This window comes from Poecilia reticulata, chromosome 7 (assembly GCF_904066995.2).
Source record: "Poecilia reticulata chromosome 7, P_reticulata-male-v2, whole genome shotgun sequence".
Taxonomy (NCBI): Eukaryota; Metazoa; Chordata; class Actinopteri; order Cyprinodontiformes; family Poeciliidae; genus Poecilia; species Poecilia reticulata.
In genome coordinates, this window is record NC_088836.1 from 8,064,881 (window position 1) to 8,084,336 (window position 19,456).

General features: G+C 41.1%; 1 long non-coding RNA gene across 1 annotated transcript; it reads right to left on the reverse strand.

The window, feature by feature from the left end:
• Positions 1 to 1,795: 1,795 nt before the first annotated feature.
• Positions 1,796 to 7,686, reverse strand: LOC145552184 (uncharacterized). Its single transcript, XR_014088139.1, has 2 exons — positions 3,286 to 7,686; positions 1,796 to 3,122 (listed from the first exon to the last, which is right to left on the reverse strand). It is a non-coding gene; the product is annotated as an uncharacterized LOC145552184 (long non-coding RNA).
• Positions 7,687 to 19,456: the final 11,770 nt, after the last annotated feature.

Below are 19,456 nucleotides of genomic sequence, written 5' to 3' on the forward strand. Positions count from 1 at the left end.
AAACAATATCCTAAGATTTAAATATCGGATGCCACACTGCTCAGTCCTTTATCTTAAAATGGAAAGTAGATGACACAAATACAAATCTATATAAATAAAATTACCTTACCTTACCAAGACGTGGCTGTTCGCCAAGACTGGGATCCTGGATGAGGAGAACGTTAATCAGAGAATCAGCAGAACGGATTCACAGCTCAGGTAGGAGAGTGGCCAAACCTGGTATTTATGAATGAAGCTGTGCCAAAAAAAAAACTATAGCAATAGTGTTTGACTGAACTGCTCAAACACTTTTGGGTACTATTCTAAATTACTTTCAATTTCTTGATATATGGAGCGTGGCATAATGTGGATTATAAGCAACAATGCCGTAATACCAACTCTGCCAGTAGGTGAACTGTATCAAACAACTCAAAATTTTGAAAGAACTTTTCTAAGTGATGATAAGCCAATTATTTTGCCAAAAAGGTAATAATTTTAGTTCACACTGACATGATTTACTCTTTCCACCAGGTCTTTAACTTTGAAGTCATTAGAAACAGGGCCGAAGCAGAACAAAACCAAAGTCGATATGAACATAAAAATGGCTCTGATGTTGAGATTTCTAATAACCTGTGTAAAAGTAGGTTTATGTGAATATGACGCCATTGAATTTTCTTATTTTCCTTTTTTTAAAAAAAAAAAAGAAACTTTACTTTTAATGTTTCAACAAACTGTTTTGATATTTCTATTTTTTTTTTTTTTTTGCCAAATCCAAATTCATGCAAGTTTGTTATTATACCACCATTAATCATACACAACGTAACTCAACATACCTTACTAAATAAAAGAGTCTTGATCTGAAGAAGTCAACAGTTTCTGCACATCTCAGGACTGAAAAGCATTGGAATTAAGTAAAACTCTCTCTTGTTTACTACGTTAAAGGAGCTACTGGCTTCATCACACCAGCAACTCAGAAATGTATTCAGGCCCAAGAAAATGTGTTGCCTTGCGTAATATCAACAAGTTTTCAAATTCTCTTTTCTGTCAATTCATTGTGCAAACAGGAAGCCAGAGCAGTGATTTAAGGGCTGGTGTGATCCAATGTTCCTAGCGTTGGTCAGGACTGTGCCAGTAGGTTTTTGGAAGAGATGAGGCTCCCTGAATGTTTTTGCAGAGCCTTTTATGTAAAATAATATAATTATCTAGCCTACTAAAAGTAACAGTACAGTCTGTGTTTTTTCTGTGTCCTATTTGGACAAGCATCCATTTATTTTTGCAAATATTACTTAAGATGTTTTCAGTAGTACACTTTAAGAGATTGTTGAAATTAAACTCTGAATTTGCTATCTGAAAATGCTATAATCAAAGTTGTATAAAATCTGCAGATTTTATAATTTTTTTATTCATAGACATTGTAAGAGATGCTGTATTATTCCATAATCTATTATAATATACTTTCAAAACTATCAATCACAATTTTATGCTCAAGGTGCAGACATGGCTGAAGATCTTCTTTTTGCAGTTTGTGTTAGTCAGACACTTCAACACTAATTATGACCAAAGGAAACAGGCAGGAACTTATTCATTTTAGTAATAAAATACAATACATACAACCACCTGTGACTCTAGACCTTCTGGTTGAAACACAATATTTTTCAGTCAAACCTTTTACCTGTTATTCAAAACCTTCCTGGCTGAGTATAAAAAGTACGTTGACCAGCCACACCGACAAAAAGCCTGCTCTCTCACAAGTCTAAAGTTACTTTTTCAAGAGTCACAGTGATAGTTTTGGATTTCTCAGTCTATCTGCTACATCTTTTTTTTTTTTGCATTCATATTTTATTTATGCTTTGATAGTCTTCAGCATTTCAGCTGGATCATCTGGATCTCTTGTTTCTTTACTCAGCTTGCTCCCTGATTGTCTCAGTTTGTCTTGTCTTCAACCTCCCTCACATCTGGTCCTTATTTGCGAGTGATCACACTTGTCTTGCGCGCATGATTTACTCCTCAGAGTATTCTATTAGCCCTCTGGCTTCTCAGAGAGATACGGGGTCGCAGTGTGTTTACGCGCCTTTGTTTGATCACGCCATCTTTGGGTTTAGTTCACACTGACTTTTTATTTCTCTCTGCCAAAGCCTTTCCGCCTCTGGATCTGAGCCAACGTTTGGATCTTCCGTTCACTCGACTGTCAATCTCATCACAATAGCCTCTTGTTACTAAACTACAGAACTGAAAATCTCTAGCTGAATCATTCAGCAGAAGCTAAATAGTCATTATATTATGTTCAGATGTTTTGTCCGGGAGAAATAATAACTTTTTTGCTGGTTGAGTAAGGGCCTCTCTTGGTTTTAATCAGATTAAACTCATAACTCATGCTTTATCACATGATTGCTTGCACCATAAATTAAGAACTTCCTTTATCACAGTAACATCTCCTTGATCCAGAAGCCGACCTAATCATCAAGCAAAGTCATGACCCTGACAAAAAAAAAAAACATTTTGTGAAATCTCCTCATCCTCCTCTTCCTTCCTGCCCCTCCAACCTCTCCTCTCCCTCTCACTAGATCCGACTGTCCTTGGAAAATCTCAGTGTAGCCTGCAGGGGGGAAAGGCAGAGCCGTCACAAGGTGCCTCTCATTCAACTCCTTATCACAACAGTATCCCAGTATCCCGATGCCTGGAGCTGAAACATAGTCTGAGATGACGCCTCTAGTGTTTTTTTCTTGTTTACTTTTGTTTCTGGTTTTTATTGGGTCAAAACCGGAGTGGCAGATGTTCCCATTTGCTCACTGAAGTAGAATGGCCTGCTCCTAAAGGCGCTCGGTTCCTTCCTCCTTCCTTCCTTCCCTCCTTCCTTCATATCGAGTGACTTCAAACCCAAAGGCCACTGTGGAGGTTTGAGGAAGCTCGCTGGGTAGACACGTCTTAGATCGGGAGTTCCTGGGGGTTGTGGTGGGGGTGTCGGAAAACCGGGGGGTGGGAGGGACATCCTTCAGTCTCTGAAAAAGGGGCCCCCGGGCGCCTGAGAGCCTCCATTGAAAGCCACCTGTTGACTCAGTTCCACATGACCCCACTGAGCCCCTCGCTGATATCAGATAGGATGGAGAGTGGGAATTAAAAGACAGAGAAGTCCATGGGAAAGCCTGAGGACATTTGAAGAAATTATTCATATTTAGTTAAAAATAAAAACATCATGTGAAGATACATTTTCCAATGTGTGCACTTCACAGATGTTTGTCCATGAGTTTGACATTTAATATAAGGACAAAACAGGAGAATTAAACAGATTAGACAAAATGATTTTACCTGATATACAAATAACAATCAACAGACTGGTGACCTGTCCAGGGTTTACCCCGCCTCTCGCCCGGAACGTTAGCTGAAGATAGGTGTAAGAGGATGGATGGATGGATGATCTGATGAAATTTATGTTGCACTGGCCTTCTAGCTGAACAGACAGCAGTGCATTCTGGGAGCTAAGATTCCGACCTTACATGCTTGCATTACATGTTTCACCCAGGGAGATCGCTGGCAGCGCACTGCCTCCAAACTCCACTTCCTGAGTAAAACAATCACCGTAATAATTCCACAGTGCAAAGACGATGAATGGATGTTGTTTGCATAACGTATTTGAGACTGAAGCCGTTTCAACACCTTGGAAATCTGTTTCGGTCCCAACTCATCTCAGGCTACCTGTTAGCTTCAGCCTCTGGGGAAGACAAATGAACATTTCTAAGATGTTGGAGCCTCACTTCAGAAATCCAGAGTCTCTGTAGGTCTCCAAAGCATGGTAGCTGTTGGGATGAAGCATCAGCTCTTAGTTTTAGCTCACAGGTCAGCTACCAATATGCTCCTCCTGTTCTCCCAAACTCCCCTTTTCTAGAACACTTTTCCTCCAATCGTCCTGAAAGGAAAACTAAAAAGTGTCACTTTATTTTTTTTTAGCTTAAGTAGAAGCTTTAATTTGCTGATACATTGAGCTCTTTGTCCCCCCACCACCGTACAAAACCCATATTCAGATCCACCGGTTTGCCCGGTCCTGCCCTGCTGGCAGCGGACAATAAACAAACTTCCAATGTCAGCGCAGCGGAGTCCAAATTCGCTGACAATCTGTGAACCCTTTCACTCCCCAGGTGGATCTGTCAAAACCTAAAATGACTTATCTCAGTCGGACTGAGCGTGACCCCCCCACACCCCCTCCAAAAAAGGTGCCTCAGACGTTAGAGCTGCGGTAGGTAAGTTTAAAGATCAACAGCAAGATAAACATTTTCAGTTTCCGCTCCTCTCCTCGCTGCCAGTGGCAATTAGTAACAGGTGAGTGGCAACACAGTGCACAGCTTTCATGCTCCGCTGTTGATCGCATACGAGCGCAAATTGCACAAGTTGATCCGAAAGCAAACAGAGAGCTGCCAACTCTCTCGCGATTATGACAAATTAAACTGTAATTTACATCTGCTCATGCAAGCTGAGAGTGAGCGAATGCGAAAGAGGGCCCGTAAAACCCGCGAGACGGTACAGGGACTCCGAATCGGAATGCAGCTTCCCGTCGACCTCACTTCCTTTCCCATGAAGAGCGTTTAAGAAGCTTAAATCTTTCAATAGTTTATCTCTAGTCTGTCAAGCACAGGTTTGCTAGAGCATTGTTCATCACAGATGCTATTATTGGACCTCCATTATCACTGAGTCTCATTTGTCATCGCTTCACGGCGGTGGAAATGCGAGAGGCTTTCTGAGCGGCGGTGATGTCATGGCGGCGGCGGCGGCAGCACCTGTCCTTGTGGTTTCATGCCGCCTCCCCTCTGTGGGTTTTATTCTGCAGAGGTAGGTATGTCCGGCATGTCTCAGTCTGAGGAATTGCAACGCCGGTGAAAGTGTTGGGACAGCTGCGTGCGTTTCCTGATACCCGGGCAAGGACAGCGCGTGACTGGATGTGTATTTATTTTAATTTGGGAGGCTCATAAATTAAAAAAAAAAAAAAAGATATCACATCAAAGGAGACATTTTCTGTCTAATTTATTCAAACCAACATTATTTATGATACCTCACTAAAAATATCTGGCAACTGATTTGCTCAAAATACAAAAGCAGCTTATAAACATCTCCGTCCTTCAGTAATCTTTTACTTGCAGTTTATTTCAGGGAAGTAGCAACCAATCTACCTTTTCCAGTCAAGCTTTCCAGCCTACACTGGAAACAAAATATTATTTCAATTAAGGTTACCATATTTTCAGAAAATTGTTTATTTTTCTTTACAGAAGAATTTCATTCATTCAGTCTGGGATCATCTCATTACAGACACAAAAGCAGAAATCTTTGCCTCCCTGCATGGCTCTCTTATGCTACAATGCTGGTCACCAAGCTGTTAATTTCCAAAAGATCAAGTTGTTGTCATACAGTTTTTCTGGTTTTAACATCCTTTTAAATACATACTAGAAAACATATGTCCTTTTTCTAGTTGCTAGAACAGAATAGTGCAGGTCTACCCCTCCCGTACCTGTTTCTGCACACCGATGAAGAGCCATCCTAGAAGGATTTTTTTTCTTTTATCTGCCCACTTTTTCTTCCTTTAGCTAATGCTAGAACAAATTGTAGAAAGGTATCGGCCAGACGTCCATACCACATGACCAAATGAAGGCTCACACACTGCGTGTGCTGCAGGATTTTAATTCATGACAGCGTAAGGTCATTACTATGGTAATCTTTGAGCCTGCAGTCCCAGCTCTCTTCAGGTCGTTGGTCAGGTCCTCCCATACAGCTCTGGGCTGATTCTTCAACTCTCTTATGATCACTGATGCTCCATGAGCTCAGCCACAGTCTCAGGGAAATTCACAGCTTCTTTAATGTAATTATAATTTTACCAAATATTAGAAAAAAAAGAGTTTCTAATAATTATCTCCAAGCTGTTTGTCCTTTAGCCCGTATCAGCTTTGTGCAAGTCAACTTCATCTCTGGTGTGTTTAGACGGGTCTTTGGTGGCGAGGTTACAGTCTGACCTAGTGTGGACCGTTGTCTTTTATACAAGTAGAGTTTAAACAGGTGTAACAACAACACAGGTAGTGAGTGGAAGATAGGAGGGCTACAGATGAACAGGTCTGTGACAGGCAGAGGACCTGCTGGCTGGTGAGTGAGATACTCATTTCATGAAATAAAATGTAAATTAAATATTTAAGAACCAGGCAGAGGCTTTTTTTTTAGATTGTGGCTATCCGAGATGTTGAGATGTACAAAGGAAATTTCAGACCTCTCCATTCTTAGTAAGTGGGAAAATGTTTTTAAAAAAATTGGAATATGACTGCATGTACGACATGGGAACTGAAGATGGTCGCTGATAACTGGAGAAAACATCCGTCAGCAGCGCCGATACTAAAACTGCAGTTTTCCAAAAAGATGATTAAAAGATACCACGAAAATAGTTCAGGAATCTGCATGACTTCCTGTCAGACACCAGTTATGTTTTACGTGTGGAGATTACCTCAGATGTTTTTTCTATGTACCTAGACTAGGAGCGTCTTCTATTGCAAATCAAAGCGCCTGACCTGGTAAAAATGCCCAATAAACCATGTGGCATAATGTGTTATGGTCTGATAAAATCAAACTTCAAACATCAGGTCCGCATCACTAAAAAACAAGACTGAATGACTTCCTTCTTGATCAGCTGCCATTGGTTTTTCATATATAAGCTTTAAATGAGCCGCATTATGAACACACCAGCTGCAATTATGTGAGACAGACATTAATGAACCTTTTTTTTATGTTTTCTGTTTTGTTTTGTTTTTCTTTAAAAGATTCTCTTTCATCTGGTTAATTTATATTAAAATATTTCCTTTTATGCTCTTAGTAATGCCCGATTTAATAATAATTAGTCTCCAGCTATGAGAAAGTGAAAAGCAAAACTGTTAAAAGTCAAAGGCAAGATGGTGGACTGTAGTTAATTTGTGATTATAATTTGCAAAATTTGAAGTTAAAGTTGTTGAAAGATAAAGAAGAGAAAGGATATATATATATTTTTATTTTTTTTTATAGAAGATGTTTTCTGACCGCAAGGTTCAATACGGAGTAGCAGAGCTGTGACTTAGCAATGTGTTTCTGGTAGTAAATTTAAATACATGAGATAAGGAAATAACCTTAGTTATTTTGGAAAGTAATAGACTAATAGAATATGATCAAATAGAAAATTCCAAGTCGAAAGTCAGTCCAAGAAAAGGAGTGTCAGGGTTTTTCACACAGAACTGACAAAACATGTCACAACAGCATCGAGAAACTATAAGATTTCAAATAAATTTCACATGATACTACTGGAAATATTTTTTGCATTATAATGACTTCTAGTATAAAATCCCCACCTAAAACCAGCACAAATGCTCTACTGTGAAGTAGAAAAAAGCAGAACTGTGCTGCCAGACTGGAAAACCTTTTGGGAAAAGAGAAAAACAAAACACAATCCAGCTCCGATTAAAAGCTGCAGGAAACGTCAGGACGGCTCCTCGTAAACTTGTGCACCGATATCCTCCATGAAGGGGAGGACTGAGTTCATCACAGGAAAAACATTTCAGCTATTTTAAAAATTCCAACAATGAAAGAAGCTCTCATGGTTGGTCTTATATTTTTAATGCAGCGAATCCAAGCAAGTGCTGGTTCTTACCTGAGCGCAGAGCCACAGTTGTTCAACCCTGTTAGGTAAGAAGATCAACGTGGCAAGATTTACCTCTTTTCAAAATAAATTCTTAATTTATCAACTTTAAGAGAATATTCTCTTAAATAATAACTTATTTTAATGATAATGACTATTGCTATTGTCATTTCTAATTTCTGTTTGTCAAAGTTGTTGTCCAAATAGTCATAAGCTTTTCTTTCCCTCCTCTCTCTGCCCAGTCTGCTCCCTGAACCAGGCTGTTACCAAGGAAACTGGTTTGATGTTCAAGTTTTTAGCTTTTTCAATTAACTATCAAAACTTCTAATTGCATATCGTAATTATGGCATAATCACTTTTTGATTTTAAGTAAAGTTAGTATGATAATTCCCGATATTCCGTCAGAAGCGACACATGAAATAAAGACATCGTTAGAAGTTAAGTAATAACTTCACAGGGTTTCTTTTCTCTCTGGGATTCAGATCTGGGGGCTGAGAAGGTCATTGCAGAAGAACGATCCCGTGTCTGATGAGGCGTTTTTCAGATGATCAGAGCATCATGCACCTTCCACCATGCATAACATTTGTTGCGGAAAAACTTATGAGTAAAATATGATTAATCTTTAATCTTTTTTCACATCTTTTTTATTTTACCTTTATTTGTTGAATAAAAACTGCCTTGTAAATAATGTTGTACATTGTTAAAAATGACATTTGCTTATCCTAGGGTTTTTCTATTAGTCTTTTCTGATCAAAGGTTTGTGTAACAACAAACTGATGCTCCATCGTTAAATTTATTATGCAACAACGAAACAGCAGGGCGTGTAGTTTAATAGGAGCGAACATTATAGCAGCGTTTTCTTTCCGCTCGCCTTGCTCAAAAGTTGGCAGAGTGAAGTTCCTGTGGTTGAAATTACACCCTTGCTGCATTTTTTTTTCAGCTTTGCTACATGCATCGTTTTTGTGACAACCTCGCAATGTAGCTCTCTAAAGTAGCCGAGCGAGTATCCTCACAAGCTGTCACAACTACATGAAGGAGTGCCAGAAGAATGACGGGCAAATCTGCAAACCTGATCATGGAGAACAGCGAACAGGATGATCTTACATGACACGGCATGTCTGTGTGTGGGCAGATGAGAGACTCCAATAAAAGCAGTGACGCTGTCTCACTTCCTTGTTCTCACACCAACCCCCGGCGACGCAGGGCAACTGTTGGGTTTGTCGGAAAAGTGTGAAACTTCCAGTCTTTTAACCTTTGTGCCACCGTAAACACACCTGAGATGGCTCTCCAGATGGCAAATGACTGTAAACACACATAGGCTCACTTTCACTTGCTGAGTGTTGCATGACAGTGTTTAGACGGGCCGCCAGCAGCTGTCACATCAACGGATCAGAGTGTGCGAGAGTGCACGGTGTTCCCTGTGCGCTCTCGCACATGTGCAGTCAGGTGCGTTCCTGCACCGTCTTGCCTCTCCTGCCGGAGTTGGTGGGCCGCTGGATGGGGGATCTGCCGGAGCAGGCGACAGTGGTTAGGGTGACTCAGCGGAGCGATGCTTTTGACAGCTGTTTGCGGAATGACAGATCATTTCATTGCCTTGTCTGTCAAGGCGTCCTCGCTTGGAGCCTGTTCTTGCTTGTGGAGTTCTTTCAACAAACAGCACCGAATACCACGACAAGTCTGTCTCTGCACCTGTGTAGGCCGAGCAAGGTGCATGATCACATGGTGGAGCGGTAGAAGAGAAAATTTGATTTATTTTTTTTTAGCTGTATGTTTTGCCTGTTTGGATCAGCTGAATACACGGTGCTGTGTCTTTCCCACCAGAGTGAGGCGCCATGTCGGCCACCGACAGAGACGACTACCGACACGATCTGGTAACCTTGACTACAGCCAAAGCCTCCATATTTGGACGTTAGCCTGATTAGCAACCATCATATGCAGAGAGGCCACGCTACAGCAACCATGTGCGTATGTTGTGAGTGAATAGTACAAGAGTACATGGTCATTCTCTATAAGCTGGGGGAATAAATGCATTTGTTTGTTGGCTTCATGTTTTGAAAGACTTAATTTTGACTGATCATTTTACCCAAATGTCGCTATTTGTTACTGCCTAGCTAATCCTTGTCCTAATAGTAGAATAGCAACTTTAAATTTGCAAATACATTTACAGCATGTTTTTCTGTGTAATGCAGATTTCCTGTGTATTTTTGAGCTAAAACCTAAATCAATCCCAAGAGAGGAGTGCTGCCACTTTAAATCAGGAGATGTGACAGATTCCGCTCATTTCCCACTGATTGCTCCTGCTGTGTTGCGGCGCATACACACATTACATCATGGTGGCAAATCCCGTTCACCTCAAAACCTCATTGTTCAAGTTTGGAAGGGTTTAGTGTTTCAACATCCAGTTTAAGGTGTGATAAAATAATCAACTTTGCTCAAACAGAAAAGAAACGTGCCTGTGTTAGCTGCAACAATGCATCTTAGCAGTAAATCCCATCTACTGTAGTACTTTGGAAGGCCTATTAGTCCCCTACAAATGGTGCCACATGTGGAAGGAAAGTGCATTTGTAGGTTGAGCAACTGGGATAGTGTCCATGAAAAACTCCCTATGCCACTTAAGAAAGTAAGGGCGGTTTGAAACTTTTCACAGTGCTGTGTATTTCATCCTCTATTTTTAATTCCTACTTGATGATTAGATACGGTTTTAAGGTAGAAGTCAGTATGGTTAACATTCACTTGGGGTTTTATCAAAACATTATGAACCAACATTCCTCACTAAGAGGTTGTAAATCAACTTAAAAACAAACACCTGACAAGGATTTAATTTCATCCATATCTCGACTTTCATCAAATATCAAATCTTATCTTGTCTGCTCAAGCCTCTGAAAGCTTTGAACTGATTTTCAGATTTTTGTTTAGCTTTGGTGGGACACTTGTTGTAGGTAAAAAAAAAACAAAAACTAACATACTTAGAACTTCTGAAAAAACAATAAGTAGAATCTGTTGTGTCAAATAGCGCATAAACTTCTTGTTACTTCAAGTATATTTTGCTCTGTTCCTGAAAACGGACTCTTCCTATAACCCTTCAAAACCAAGGGTTGTTCAAATTTAGGGAAAAACCATATTTAAAGATGCAGAGCCTTTTACAAAAATATGTTTTTTTTTTTTTTTACATATTTGTTAAAACTGACCCTATATCAAAAGAGAAAATCAATAATCAACAGACGATCTGTGAACACACTGATCTCCTCCAAATATACCCTGGGCTACTATTACCATCTGAAGAGATGCGCTGCTCCCGACCAGAGCCAGGAGGAGGGTCAATCAACCTTGTGTACACACTGCTTGGGCTAATGGAGGAAAAACAACTCACCATCCCAGGTTTATCTACCGTCATTGTTGGCTATGCAAACTAGCCTAAGCATTCATGGCTAGCTTTGTTGTGGTGAACGTAGCAGAAAGAAAGGGGGAGGTTATGAGCAGCAGGATGATTGAAAGCGCAAAGACCCACCTCCTGGCTCTGATTGGTTGTTTCTGACAGTCCTGTGTATTTGTTCAGATGACAGCAGGGAGAAGGCAGAGGAGCTGGATTTTTTTAGAGATTATCCATCTCGTGTCATATTGTCACAACATACTGACAGTTTTAACACATATATATATAAAAAGATATATTATTTTATAAAAGTTACAAAGTGCCTCTTTAATAGAAGGCACCTCTCTGATCGTGCATTGTCTGAACTTAAAGGTTCACTGCTGTGTTGTGACCAATGTAGAGTTGCACCACACTAATGAGGAAAGCGGGTTAGGAAGAGGGATGAGCAAAATGAGGGTCATGAAATGTGAGCAAAGACGGGAAGGATAAAAGAAACGAAAATCTATGGTAAAGAAGAATAAGGACGATAATTAAATGGAAATAGGTGAAAAAGAGGGATGAGGGGGATAAATGGGATTCCTTCAGACTGTCCAAACATCCTGATAAATTAGTTCACTAGACCACAGGAATGTCTTGAAGACTTAACACCCAGATTACTTTTAATTTTCTTTTTTTTAAAGTCACACAAAACAGAGGTTGTTGTTTTTGGACCAGAACTTCTGGAAAACAAACAGCCTATTCAGCCACTTACTCCGGATTGCATTAAACTAAAGCCTTAAAAAACCTGGGCGTCTTCTTTATCTGTATATGATTGATGATGAATCTGTATGGATGTCTAGAAGTTGGATCTGCTTGTCTTGAAAAAGTCTCAAAGTATTTTTTGTGAATCTGCACAATTGAAATAGACCGATGTAAATTGGAACCAAGTTAAATACCGATAAGGTTAACAGTTCTCAGCCTCTTATCATTGCGGGGTCAGGAGGTCATCGGGCGAGAGGCAGGCTACCACCGCCTCACAGCAAGGATTAGCATGCAGCTGAATGCTGTTTCAGTTCCACAACTCCTTAAAGAAACAGCCATTAAATGTTAACGTTACAAATCCCACACACACACGCACGCACACACACACACGCACACACACACGCACACAGTAACACTTCACCCAAGACTTAAACCAGCAGTCTTCCCATTGTGGATAATCGTTGCTCCACCTCATCTCCAAAGCTTTTTTCTGTTTCCCTTCTGCTGAGCGTTTCTAGGATTCATCATGTCCTCTTATCACATGCAACCAAGCAGAAAGTTCTGGTTTTATCTACTGATGATATCCACCTGCGGCATTTCAGCCCACACAGCAACGCACCGAAGTTAAACCTTTAGTGCGCATTTATTGTGATCCGAGCATTCAAGAGAGAACGATGACGTCTTTTCCCAGGACCGTGTTTTGAGTAATCACAGTGATTTGCTGATCCTGCTTTGAGTTTTCTCCCTGGACCGTGACAAATAATTTGCAGGAAAATGCCGCCACAAGCAACCGGCAACTGAGATAAATTGGGGTTCTTTTTTTTATTTTTTTAAATGTGAAACACCAATGGTTTTAGATTTCTAGAACTAATGGTGGTATATTTAAAGTAGAATAAATTCTGATGGTGAGGAGTTCCAAAAGTCAGCATCTGGTAGCCATTAGTGATAGCCCGCCTTCAGGCAGCTTACCCTGATTTTCATGGTGGCTGCTTGATTGGCTCAGATCTCAATCTGAAGTAAGGTATGATCTGCCCTTCCCTGCCCAAAACTGAAAAATATCCCTTCTGTATGCTCAGTTACAGTGTCTCGCTAAAGTGTTTTTACCCTTTTGAACTTTTTTTTTTTTTTCACCACATTTTTATCACTTTACAACCCTCAAGAAAACTCTCCCCGTAGCAAATTTTGAAGGGGACATGTACTCTTCAGCTCTCTATAACAAAATCTCAAACATCTGCAATGTTTTTGTAATTAGCCCCTATGCGCTGTTGTCCCTGAATAAACCCCAGTGCAAAAAAACTATCAAAAAAATAAATTCAGATGTTCACTCTTAAGTAAACGCTCTGTCAGTGCATGAATTAGTCTCAGGATAAATGCAGATGTCTTGTGAAGGCCTCAAAGGTTTGGTGAAAAGACAGAATTTATTAAGCACTTTTCTATTCATACTGACCACTCAGAGCCCTTGACCCTGGAGTCACATTAACCCACTCGGACTCACTAACTCACATTCACTTCCCGATCATTGGATGCTGAAGTGCATAGCGCGAAGAGGTCACCAACTTTCTGCAGCGTCAGTCACTACAGACCACTTCAGAACTTTATGCTCCAAAGAGGAACATGAAGTTCTGTTCCGATCTGAACAGCATCTGAAGAACAGTTCAGATTAGCTGAAGAACAGTTCACAGAGAGCTTTATGGAATGGGTTTCCATGGTGGAGCTGCTGCATCCAAACCATACATCCCCAAGTGCAATGAAAGGCATAGGATGCAGTGGTGTAAAGTAGGCTGCTACTGGGCTCTAGAGCAGTGGAGTCACGTTCTCTGGAGCGACGAATCACGCTTCTCCATCTGGCAATCTGAAGGACGAGTCTGGGTTTGGCGATTGCCAGGAGAACTGTACTTGACTGACTGCATTGTGCCAAGTGTAAAGTTTGGTGGAGGGGGAATTGTGGTGTGTGGTTGTTTTTCAGGAGCTGGGCTCGGCCCCTTAGTTCCAGTGAAAGGAACTCTGAATGGGTCACAACACTTTGGACAAAACTTTGTGGGAACAGTTTGGAGCTGGCCCCTTCCTCTTCCACCATGTGGAACAGTGTACAAAACAAGGACATGGATGGAGAGCCTGGTGTGAACATCCATGTCCTGTTGGGTACACCCCAAAGGTGTACCCAACAGGACACCTTTGGGGTGAATTAGAGCAGAGACTGAGAGCCAGGCTTCTCGTCCAACATCAGTATGTGACCTCACAAATGCGCTTCTGGAAGAATAGTCATAAATCCCCATAAACACTCCTAGACCTTATGGACAGCCTTCTCAGAAGAGTAGAAGCTGTTCTAGCTGCAAAGGGAGGACCAACGTCATACTGAACCTTGTGGATTAGGAATGGGATGTCACTTAAACTCATATGTGAGTCAAAGCAGGTGAGCGAATATTTTTGGCAATATAGTGTATGCATTGCAGGCACAGACATACAAAATAAACTTGTGTATGCAAATACACAATAGCAAATAGAGACTGCAAATCTAAATTTGCTGTCTGAATTCTAGAGCACACCAACCCCTCAATAAGTTTATTTGTTTACAATTGTGCAGTACTTGAGCAAAAATTTAAGTGGTTTGAATAATTTTGAAAGGTGCTTTGTTTCATTTGCTTCCTTCATAGCTGCCAGGCTTCAGAAAGCTCTGCGTTTCTTATCACGTTACAGGAGGACGTTGTGTTAGCATTTTCACTTTTCACCCCGCGCTGGCTTCAGCTTCCACCGCAACAAAGATTTCTTACAACTGATTAAAATATATATATATATATATATAATATATATATATATATATATATATATAATAAATGCACTTCTTCAGGTTCCTGCGTGTACTTGGGAATATCCATCCAACTTTTACCATAAATATCTGAAGCCACAAAAAGAGAACTGATGTCCTGAAAAAGTGCAGGGTGAGATGAAACAAGGTCCTAACAAATGAGAAACTCTGCTATGCTTTTCCTTAAGGCAAGAGAATAAAGAAGAAAAGGATCACAAGGGGAAAATAAATTCTGCCTGCATAGCTTTAACCATCTCTGTGTGCAAACTGGCCAAATATCACTAATGCTGGAGAAGCAGCGTTCCAGTTTACACAACTTAAAAGGCTCTAGAGTTCCTCACCGAGGCATAAATCAGCGTGGAACTAGACTTTGGTAATTGCCCAAATCTCTGGTGAGACCACAGCTTTCCATAAATCATAACATGGTTGAGGTTTGAGGGCAGCAGTGATATTCTTGTAAACAGCTTATTGCTTGTTAGTGCGCTGGACACATAGCAGGGAAGATTCACAGAGCAGCAAACAGTATGAGGACAATTAGCAGTCCAGCAAACGCAAACAGACACACAATGGAAAATAATCCTGCTGAGGAATCCCGACTGCCAAACGCTTTCCTTTGTGTTTTTATCTCCTCCGTAATTACACATTTGTAGTTTCCACTCTTAGAAAAAAAAATCCCAACCCCATCATTTTCATTGCCAGCATGCTCGGCACTAAGCAGGCAGGCAATCAACACGTCCCGTCTGGCATAATGGCTCTTTGTTGCTCCCTCGCCCCAAAGCTGGAAAGCCATTTTAGGGAAGCTACTTGCAAAGTTTTCAAACCTACGCCCACACCAAGTGACCCAAGTCCGGCTCTGCCACCCGAGGCTCAGTCTGAAGTCTCCCACACTCATTCATACTGGCTGACAGATTGGGTTCTGGAGGCGGGGAGCGGTTAAATTCAGAATAGATGGATGATGGAGGGGAAAAAAGGCAGCAAAACACAAGCCTGTCTTTGATTTTCCCTAAAAAAAGTGAAAGAACCGTAAATCAACTCAACATGTCCCTGGAGCCAAATCAAGAATCAAATTGAGACACACACACACACACACACACACACACACACACACACACACACACACACACACACACACACACACACACACACACACTATTCAGTGCAGCATATTTAAATGCTGCTACTTTTAATCTGGTGGCAAAAACATTATGATTCAACATATTTCATGCTTCCTCTTCATGTGCAAACATTCACTTTTACACAGTGGCGTCTGAATATGACAGTATGAATGTGTCGAAGTTCTTAATGCTGTGACATGTTGTTTATGCTTCCACTGGTATTTTGACACGTTATCCTTTGTGATGAGCTCCCAGTCTCGGAGGATGGAAGGCCTTGGTGTCATCACCCTAATCTTGAGGTTCTTCCACAGACTTTCTATCAGATTGAAGTCGGGACACTGGCCGGGCCAAAACATCAATTTCAGCTTGAAGAAATGTTTCCAAGTGAAAGTGTTATATTTCAGATTAATAGGGTGTGCTGTGGTGGCGCATGGGTTAAGCACAACCCACATATGGAGGCCTTAGTCCTCGACGCAGCTGTCTCAGGTTCGATTCCCGGCCTTGGTGACCTTTGCTGCATGTCTTCCCCCTTCTCTCATTACCCACTTTCCTGTCAATTAACTATCAAATAAAGGCCACTAGAGCCAAAAAATCTTAAAAAAAAAAATATATATATATATATATATATATATATATATATATATATATATATATATATATATTTCAGATTAATAACATCTCAAACTAAACTTAGTGCTGAGGTCGGTAGTGTTTTTGATCGAAGGTTGGACCATGTGCTTCCCCCTTGAAAGAAATCAGTTGTGTTTATCTTGTTTGCTATCTGACTGCTCATCAGATCAAGTTAAGACATTTCTTAATTCTCCTCCGATTATCAGCAGCCAGAGGATTTATTTCATTTATTTTCTTTTTTCAGTTTAGACCCAGAAATATGTTCATTACAGTAGACAAAGGGTCAGTATTCTGTATTTTCCAGGCACATAGTGACATTTTGTAGCACTATAAAGCAACTATGTTGCCTTCAAAAATATTGTATTTATCAAACCTGATTTAAAGGGAATTTGACTTTGTAAGTTGATGCCTTGAAATTGGACCTCCTACTTTTTCTTAAACTCCGCCTTCAGAAAGTCATCATATCGCTCCTCCATTAACACCTTAGCAATGTTTTTAGCAGTAGCTCAAGTAATGAGCTCAGTTCCACCAGGTGTGTGCTAATTGTTTCTGACTAGTCTGAAGGAGCTGAGTGGGGTAGGGGTGCTTTATGAGACAGTACTCTGTATGCTGCAGCTCAGAGGAGGAGCTTCATCCTCAAGGTGGCGCTCAATTCCAACAAGCACTTTGCACAGTTTGATGATTGTCATGGGAGAGTGAAGAATTTCTCAAACATCCATGAAACGAATGAAGGCAACTCTCCAGGTATGTTTTGGATGAGTAAATAACATTATAACATGACGTAACGCTAAAAGGGTTTACACACTTCTGCCCCTTTAAGAAGTCAATTGAAATAAAAATCATGCAAACAAGTCAAATAATTGCAGATTTTAAACTGATTGCTATTACAATAGTAAAACATAAAGCTTGTTGATCTTATTAAAAATTTTTATGTGTACTTGAAACTTTCAAAAAGGAAAGATAAGGACTTTCATGGGAGTCTGACCACACCCAACAAGATGGAGGAATGCTGGACATGCACCCAGTTATAGCCAACTGATGCAAAAGAAAACGAGAATCATCACACAAGACCACATTCTTCTGTTGCTCTGTGGTCCAGTTCTGATGCTAATATCCCCCGCTGCTGACCTGTCCTGCAGCGGACAGGAGTTAACCGGGACACTCTGGTTGCTATGCAGCCGCGGCACCAAATATGCAACAAACCCCAACATGCTGTGCATTCTAACACCTCTCTGTCAGGAAAAACACATACCATCCTTACTGGAGTCTGGAAAGGCTACCAGGAGCAGTTCACACTGGACTAGATCACAGTACCGCATCTGCAAATAAATCCCTGTTGTCTGCTGACTCAGCTCTTGTCTGGCCGTGTTAACATTCCACATCGCAAGTTAAAGACAGAGACCGTAGACGTTTGGGCCCACTTATAGAGCAGCCCCGCTTCCAGAAGCTCCACGTCTCGTTTGCACTGACAGCTGAGACATCCCAGACATGAAAGTGTTACATGCGAGGCTCAATAATTCACATACTGACTGTGGGTAAAGTCAGTTTTATGAAACGGTGAAGAAACGGACCAGCAGCAGGGAGCATGAGCGAGAGGATTGATTGCTAACATGTAAGCAGTCATTTGTTAATTACATAAAACTCCTGCTTTAAATGTTCTTTTACCACCAACTAATTTTCTCTGTTTGTGCAAAGAAACGTCTCTTTCACTCTTTTTTTTCTTTCGGAGCCACAGTGCATTTCTCAAATGTCCCCTCTGGTACCAGGGTAGCCCAGCCAGGGTTTACCTGGACTCCTTCCATCCGTCACTCTTGTCCAGACACTTCCATATTTCACCGCAAGAAAACGCTTAATAAGTCCAAAAATTACATTCGAATTGCCATTTAACATCGGCTGTGGCTGCAAAAGGTTGAACTTTACCGCAAACCGTCTTGGAGTTTGGCGGAATGAGCTGCAGAGGAATAAAGTGTGCTAATAGCTGGGTTTGGCCTCTTCCAGGATGGTTGTTACAGACTGGAAGTCAAAGGAGGGGAAAAACCATCCAGCTGCTGAACTGCATTCATTTAAAAACAGCCCCAGTTTTTCTGCAGTTTTCTGTATGTCTTTGACCATGCTGGCTCTGACAAGCATTTTTTTTTTTCCGTCAAAAACCGGCTTGTTCTTTTCTCGTTAGCACCTAATGTTACTGCGAAAGACCAGATAATGTGCTAATAAAAACATTCCAGTGTGTTCATGACCCATTTCTCACATTGCTTCACGTCAAAACCTCTAACTTTAATGTGTTTTATTGGGGGTTTTATGCATAATTTTTTGCAAAATGAGTCAAACTCAGACTGAACAGAACATCTATGAAGCAATTATCAAACACAAAATATGCTGTAACCTAAAACCAGGGTTTGCATCTCCATTCTTCGAGTGCCACAGTCCTGCAACTCTGGTCAGCTTCCCTGTCTCTGCTGCAGAGGAGCGTCCTTACGGCATGATGCTGCCACCACCATGTTTCACCATGGAGACGATGTGTCCTGCAGCATGTTTCCAGTGTACTTCAAACTGTTTGTGGCAAGCTAGTTATGCCAGTGTCACACTTAAAGCATGAAACACTATTTTAAGATGATGCTCTGCTTGCAAACCTTCCTCGTGGTCTGACAGCTTGTTCCTTGTGAGGCTGTTTTGTGCACTAATGTTCTCAAGTGAAGCTCTGAGGATTTCACAGGTCTCTCCTGAGATTGACTCAAACAAAAAGGGAACATTAGCATAGTCTTAAAAGTATCACTTTGTCACGACAGTAAAGTACGAAGCAGATCGTCTACGCAAAAAAATTGATCTCCTCCTGTTTGCTCCCTCTCGGATTCGCCGCTGGGTGAGGTGAGGCCACGCCGCTCTGCTCCTCTGTGTCCACATTTCATAAACACTCTGACCCCATCCGCCTCTTGATCCGCTCCTAACCGCCGCCAATTGTAAAGTGGCGAGATTACATCATGGCGTTTCATTCATCGGCGTTTGCTTTACACTCCCCTTTCCCATTCAGCTCGGAGAGAGACTTTCTCACTCCAAACGGTCCCGAAATACAAATCAGCCGCGAGTCATTGTGTTTGTGTGGCCGGCGTTTTACAGGGTAACAGGATGAAAGTGAATTTTCAAGGTCAATCAGTTTCGCCAGCAGAAATGTACAGTACAATCGAAAT